The following is an 8,082-nucleotide window of genomic DNA, read 5'->3' on the forward strand; positions in this document are numbered from 1 at the left end:
ACAGAAGCCAATCGTCTCTTTGCTTAGTATTGTGTCCTTCAAACCCTACTCTTCTCCAACCAACCAATTTTCAGATCCCAAAATCTTTATGGTGAATTCTGGCAATGCAAAGGAAGATTCTAGCCTGAAAGTGTAGCAGATGATGATATGTTGATATTAAGCGCGAAAATCTCAGCTCCTTCCTCACTTTCATTTGGGTTTTTCCCAGATTATCAAGAGAGTCTTGTTTAAATACCTATGTCCTTCCCATATTATTTAGAGAGTTTTGCTTAAATACCTTTGTTACGGTAAAAGAACGCTTTCCCCTGTCATTTCATCCATTAGAGCAATTGCATGTACTCAGTCAGATAGAACCCACAAAATTTATTTGAGCATAAATAATGTAGTCCATGACAAACCAGAAGAAAAAAACTAAAATAAAATTGAACGAGCATTTATAATTGAGCATAAGAGAGAAAAACCTGGCGGAGGAGACTTGAGATTGACAGATGCTGAAATTGCCAGCACTACTGTGGAGATGAATCATAGTACAATTGTTTGTACTGTTTTTAGGGATGGTACATCACTAACACACAATGACATTCTGGGATTGAGTTACAGTATATCCTTAATAATTATGGTGATTTCAATATGAAACATGGTTGATGGTTATGGAAGCTTCAAAATTGAACAGGCTAATGCTAATAAGCTCCAAGTTATGAGGAAGGAGTTGAAGCTATTTTTTTTTATTTGACAAGGTTACTGCCATGGAATTGGCTCCAATTTTGTTTCATTGGAAAAAAGTATAAAGTTATTAAATATGTTTCATTATTAGTAATACAATGGGTAAATACCGTGGTTTATCCAATACCATGGGCTCATAAATCATTAATGATGAACTTGTTATTAATTGTATCATGGTTATCTTAACTATTTTTTGACCAAGTCAAGGTTAACATCTTTCAAAATTTATTCACGGATCGGAAAACAACATATCCAATACCATGGGCTCATAAATCATTAATGATGAACTTGTTATTAATTGTATCATGGTTATCTTAACTATTTTTTGACCAAGTCAAGGTTAACATCTTTCAAAATTTATTCACGGATCGGAAAACAACATGAGTCCCTCCCCGACCCCGCCATCACCTAGGTCTATGTCTATGCTCTCACCCATGAACTATCAAGTGTTGTTACGCATAAATAGGTCTTACAACCATATGTCTATTTATATGTGATGAAATCCAATTCCACAAAATTATTTATTATTGTATACCAAAGCACATAGTGCTATGCAACTTATTTAGAGTACCCCTCTTACTCCAAATACAATCAATCGATCATTTAGTCAATACTTCTTCCTTGATACCCTTCTACCTATGCTCCATGTCAATCCTTGAAATGCATTTCTAATTGCTATTAACCATGGTTCATATATCTATGATCATTCAATAAGTAATTCCTTCGTGTGCTTTTTCCCATGCTCCATGTCATTCCTTCTGATGGATTCCTAGCTGCTATTCACCATGGTTCATATGCACATGTACCATTGCTTTAATTTCTCTATCTAGCTACCAATTTATAATCCTCTATTTAGAAAACATCCAAATCACTCTCTCAGCATTTGGGGTAGTGAGAGTCTAGGCATTCGAGACTCTAATACCACATGTTAAAACTAAAGAGAAATGATAAACAACTTAAACAACTCACACAATAATAAGACAAAGATTTCTTGGGTAAACCCTTTTCGCAGAAAACTCCCACGCTCCAAAGAAAGGTGAATGTAATTCTCAAAAACTAACAATGATTACAATACATTTGTAGATCTATTCTAAATAGGAGTAATGGGCACTTAGATCATTCTTCTTCACTTACATCATGCACTATGAAATTGCACTAGCCACCAATACCTTTATTGGCAAGGTGGCCAGTGCAATCTTGAGTGTATGGTGTAAGCCAAGAGAATGAGTTTACCACTCATTACTCTTGTTAAACACAACTCTAAAATTATATTGTAACACCATTTTTAGTCACTCCAAAATACAATAACCTTTCTTTGGAGCGTGAGTCTTTTCACCCATAAGGTTTTCCAGAGGAAACCATTCTCTCATGATTGTGTTGTGTTTATTATTTCTCTTTAGTCTTAAGATCAAGGAACTTGGTAAGCATTTCATTGTGGACTTGACACATCCTTTAATTATGAATGTATTAGAGCATTGGGCATTTAAAATCATGTCTACATTATGTTTCCATTGCCATGATTGATGAAAATGATGAGGAACTAGGATGAATTGGCATAAAGATTAAAAGGAAGTTCTTTTGCAAAATAGGAATATAACATAAATCCATTCACGATGGATTCACATATTTGTCTTTTATTTGTAAGAACTATCGCAACTTATTTTTGGAAAATGTGTATGAATTAGTTGAATTAGCTTGTGATTAGTTGTCTAGTTCACAAACTAGTATGACGTAATTAGGGGGTAATTGATGGATTATTATGGATACTTTATGGTAAGTAGGGGTAAGTGTAAGTAATTAGTGTCAATTAGGGGTTATTTATGGGTAATTATAGGGAATTAGATATTAATTAAGTGTTTTTTTGGTTAATTAGAGGTCAAATTAGAGTAAGTAGGAGTAATCAAGTTAATTAGGTCTAATTTTAGTGATAGAGAAATAAAGTTGTTATCCTCCCAACTAGGGTTCAAATCGCATTGTTGGCATGCTCACTCTTCATGAGCTAATATAAGACTAGCCTAGATCCATCTTAACCCCGTATCTCTCAAGCACCGAGAGGTATCAAATCTCTCTAGGTGCAAACCTCGTTTTTTAGTGCAAAACTTGAGGAAAGGTTTGCACCTCGATAGATTTGATCCCTCTCGGTGCTTGATAGATCCGAGGTTAAGATAGATCTAGGTTGGTTTCAATCATGTGGGGTCATACAAAATTTGTTGAACATCTAATTATTTTGATCATTTTAAATATGATAAATATGTCTAAAATTAATTTGGTCAATTTAATTTTAACTTTGCTTAGTTACCTCAATTTGTTGAGATGAGAGAGACTGTTAGTAACTTGAATGATGAAAAATGATGAAATAAAAATTTTAAGTGCAAAGTGACAATGTAACAATGTTGAATGATAGAAAATGTGAATAATAAGAATATAGTCAATTACAAACAATCTTCATTGTGATCAATATGAAACTATTTTATTCTATTGTTCTTATTGTCACACCTATTAGTTATTTTCTATTACCGCATTTGAATGCAAAGTGATTAACAATGTTGAATGATGGAAAATGGGAATAATAAGAAGATTACAAATAATTTACAGTTTCATGAAGAAGACATTTCGGGTAAGTGAACATTTTATTTAGGATGAAAATTCAATTATTGTATTTATGGTTGAATTACTGTAACATGGAAGTCAATTCACGTCATGAATAATATTTATGTGCTTACAAGGAGAGAGAGTGTGCATGTTTTGGGGGTGAAATAGAGATATAGATGGAGGGGGGGAGAGAGGGAAGAAGAGAGAGGAAAAGATAGGGAGGGAGGAAGAGATATAGATATGGAGAGGAGTGTTAGAAAGAGAGAGAAGGGGAAGAGAGAGAGAGAGGGAGCTGAAAAGGGAGGGGGAGAGAGAGAGATAAATATAGATATTGAGAGAGTGTGTGTATGTTTAGGGGGTGAGATAGAGATATAAAGAAGGGGAGACAATGGGAGATAGAGATATATATGGAGGTGGCAGAGATGTTCTTACACTAAAATCAATGCATCTAGTGCAAAAAATAAAATAGGATTAGAAATCAAGATCTACACTAAAATCAATGCATTTGGTGCAAACAATCAAATAGGATTAGAAATCAACATCTACACTAAAATCATTGCATCTATTGAAAGCAATCAAATAGGATTAGAAATCAATATCTACACTAAAACCAATGCATTCAGTGCAAGCAATCAAATAGGAGTAGAAATCAACATCTACACTGAAATAAATGCATCTAGTGTAAAGTATTAAATAGGATTAGAAATTGACATCTACACTGAAATAGATGCATCTAGTTCAAGCAATCATATAGGATTAGAAATCAATATCTACACTAAAAACAATGCATGTAGTGCTACCAATCAAATAAGAGTAGAAATCAACATCTCCACTAAAATTAATGCATCTAGTGTAAGGTATTAAATAGGATTAGAAATCAACATCTACATTGTAATCAATGCATCTAGTGCAAGCGATCAAATAAAATTATAAATCAATATCTACATTGAAACCAATGTATCTAGTGCAAATAATCAAATATGAGTAGAAATTAAAATCTACACTGAAATCAATGCATCTAGTGTAAGGTATTAAATAGGATTAGAAATTGACGTCTACACTGAAATCAATGCATCTAGTGCAAGCGATCAAATTAGATTATAAATCAATAACTACATTGAAAGCAATACATCTATTTTAGTGAAAAGCCAAAATATTCATGACTTTCTAGATCTAACTTCTATATCTGTATTTGTCTTTGTGTGTCTCTTTCTTCTTACCTCTCTCTCAACCTTCCATTCAATGTCTATCTCCCTCCCTCTATCCTTCTCTCTCTCTCCCCCCCCCCTCTATCCTCTATCTCTCTCTCTCCACCTCTCCCTCCCTTTCTCTATCTTTCTCTTATTCCCTCTCCCCCCTTCCATCTATATCTATACCTCCCACCACATCTCCTTATATGTCTCTCTATCTCAACCCCCTAAACACATGCCATGCTCTCTCTCTCTCTCCCCCTCCATCTATATCTCTATCTCCTATGTCTCTCCTTCTTTATATCTCTATATCGGCCTACATACATACACACACTCTCTCTCTCTCTCTCTCTCTCTCTCTCTCTCTCTCTCCATCTATATCTCTATCTCAACCCCCAAACATACACACACTCTCTCCATATCTATCTATCTCTCTATATCTCTCCCTCCACCTTCATCTCTCTCTCTCTCTCTCTCTCTCTCTCTCTCTCTCTCTCTTCCTCTCTCTCTCTCTCTCTCTCTCTCTCTCTCTCTCTCTCTCTCTCCCTCTTCCTCTCTCTCTCTTCCCCCTTCTCTCTCCATATCTATTTCTCTTCCTCCCTCCCTCTCTTTGCCTCTCTCTTCTGCCCTCTATACCCTCTCCATTTATAACTCTATCTCCCCTTGTCTCTCCTTCTCACCCCAAAAACATACACACTCTCTCTCCATATCTATCTATCTCCCTCTCCCTACCTCTCTCTCTCTCTCCCTCCCTCACCGTCTCTCTATCTCTCCCTTGTCACCGCCTCTCCCTCTCCACCTTTCTCTCTCTATGTATTTCTTCTCCTTCCAACTCCATATCTCTCTCCCCCTCTCTCTCTCCTCTCTCTCTTCCTTCCTCTCTCTCCCTTTCTCTCCCACCTCCCTTCGTTTTTCCCCCCCATCACACACACACACTCTCTCTCCACCCTCCAACTTTGTCACTATCTCCCTCTCTCTCTCTCTCTTGCTCTACCCCTCTCTCCCCCCTCCATATCTCTCTCTCTCTCTCTCTCTCTCTCTCTTCCCCTTATTTCCTTATCTCTATCTTCTCCTTTTATTTCCCTTCCCTCGTCTCCTCTCTTCCTCATTCCATCTTCATCTCTCCCTTATCACTCCCTCTCTCTGTCCACCTCTATCTCTCAATGTCTTTATTCTTCCCTCCCTCTCTCCCCCCCCAACTCTCTCTCTCTCTTTCTCAATTCCCCTCTCTTTTCCTTCCTCTCTCTCCCTTTCCCTCCCACCTCCCTCTATCTCTCCTCTCCATCACACACACACTCTCTCTCCATCCTCTCACTTTTGATTTTGAAATACGTTATGGTTTTTGGGCATGTGGTATTGATAAGACAACGATCATGGTATTGGCCTAGGGTATTGTAATAGAATAATTAAAATCCTAGATCCATAACATAATAATAAAAAGCCTATATGGACCATGGTATTGATAAATCATGATATTAGCCCATGGTATTGATGAGCACCAATATTGTAGCAAGGATGCTACAACTCCTCGGCTACCAACTTTACTTCATCAACCCAAGGTTCGTACAAACTTGGAGGTGACAGTGATGTATACACAAATAGATGTAATGGGTCCACTCTTTGTCACTGTTGAGCTGGGGCGGTAGGCCACTAGGGTTTCTCAAACCGACCTTCTATTGATTAGAAGAAGTTTGATTACCGATTGAGAGAGAAGGATTTTACCCTAATTGAATTGAAATGCTACTTACTGCAGTAATAAAAGACTAAAAGAAATGCCTACAAAACATAAACTCATCTAGCTATTTGTTAATATACCTTGCTTTCAAAATAATTCTAATTTAACACCTGTGAAGTCTTAACTAACCTAAGCATGAAATACGATCTAAACAAGCACTTAACTGTTGTGTGCATGAATGAATAGAAAGACTTTTTCTTTTTATCTTTTTGTAAAAATGTGAATGCTAATCCTTCTTGGTTGCATGGCAGGTGAGATAGGTCTAGAGGGAGATGAGTGTAATGGGTCAGATGGCTTGGGAGGCAATCAAGGGTCTACTCTTGGCTTTCATGATGTTATTTTCACAATTCGGGCTCAAAACAGGCCACTACAGGCTTTCCTGCAGGATGTCTACAGGATGTCCTAGTTCACCTACATGATCCCCTATTTTCCTACAGGAACAGGCTGAAAGCATAGGGAGTGGTTTGAAAAGGTGGTATGGGCGTTGGAGAAGGTGAGTAAGGAGGAAATAAGGAAAGGGAGTGGTAGGCACTCACTCAGAACTCAAACCAAATCTTTACGATGGTTGGATTTGCTCAAGAAGCATGGCAAGTTTTCCTTGTAAAACAAGAATCCAAATTGAGAACTTCATGGCTTTTGGTGATCATGGGTGGATATGGTTAGGATGAGGCTAATGATATGAGGTATTTATGCAATATAGAAACTCCTGCAACATACACATCATTGTTGGCATTTGTCCATAAATTCATCTCAAAACAAGAAGGGTTACTAAAATAGAAGAAAACAGAATTTTCATCATTCATTTGCCAAGTTTATGCATGGGAATGCTTGAAACCATTATGAAAGCAGCATGAAATCCAATACAATACCTAAGATATCAGAAATGTCAATTGCAACCTATCTTCTAAAACTGAAATATGATGACCTAATTAGCAAAAAAACCCTAAATTTCATAAGAAACCAGAATTCTGTCTTTTTTGGGCTGAATGGGAATTGTTCCTCAAGCCATGGTCCCAGGAAGGGAGGAATGAGGTAAGATCCACCTGTTATCAGCCTTTTTTGAATATTTTCTTATCCCTATAATGCTACTGTTAAAGCTATTCACAAATGGAAGCAAACTAATCAAATCTACCAATACTTGCAATTTAACAACACCAAAATCAATTTAACAACTAATCTATGAGATAACCTAAGCATACAAGTACAGTAAGAGGAACATTTGCTGCTAGGGTTGGGCCCTAACCCAAGATCTTCAGTCCTCTGAGTCAACTCAATGCTAGATCAAGGGAATTCTGCTCATTTTCATTAACATATCAAAAATACATCAAAATGTTTGGTCACAATCCTTCAACTCAAAAACTGCTTAGCTATCTTGCACAAAAAATCCGAATCCTAATGAGGCTCTAGGCCTCTTTATTTATACAAATGAATTTTCTAACAACTTCCTTAAATATAGGGAGGCTTGGCTCCCAATCTTGAGATTAACTAGTTCTTAACTGTCACTGGCTTGGCTGCCAATGGTCCTCATGACTCAGCTACTTGCACTCCGAGCTGGTGTGATTTGATTGAGGGATATTCAAGTGAGTGAGGAGTTAAGGAGGGAGATCCTATCTCCTATAATCTCTCATGCTTGTCTTGTTCGAGTTCCTACATCCTAATTAGCCATAATTTGCTCCAAAAACCTGCAATCAATGCACATTATACCACTAGACATGACATCTTACTTTCACTCATCTCATTAAGAAAAATATAATTAAAACATGTAAATAATTATGAGAAGAGTTGATTTTAGTAAGCTAGAGGTGTATTAAGGTACATATATTTTTCCCATTGATGAGCCTC

This window comes from Pinus tabuliformis, chromosome J (assembly GCF_031772625.1).
Source record: "Pinus tabuliformis cultivar Carrire ecotype Pingquan chromosome J, CPIR1, whole genome shotgun sequence".
Taxonomy (NCBI): Eukaryota; Viridiplantae; Streptophyta; class Pinopsida; order Pinales; family Pinaceae; genus Pinus; species Pinus tabuliformis.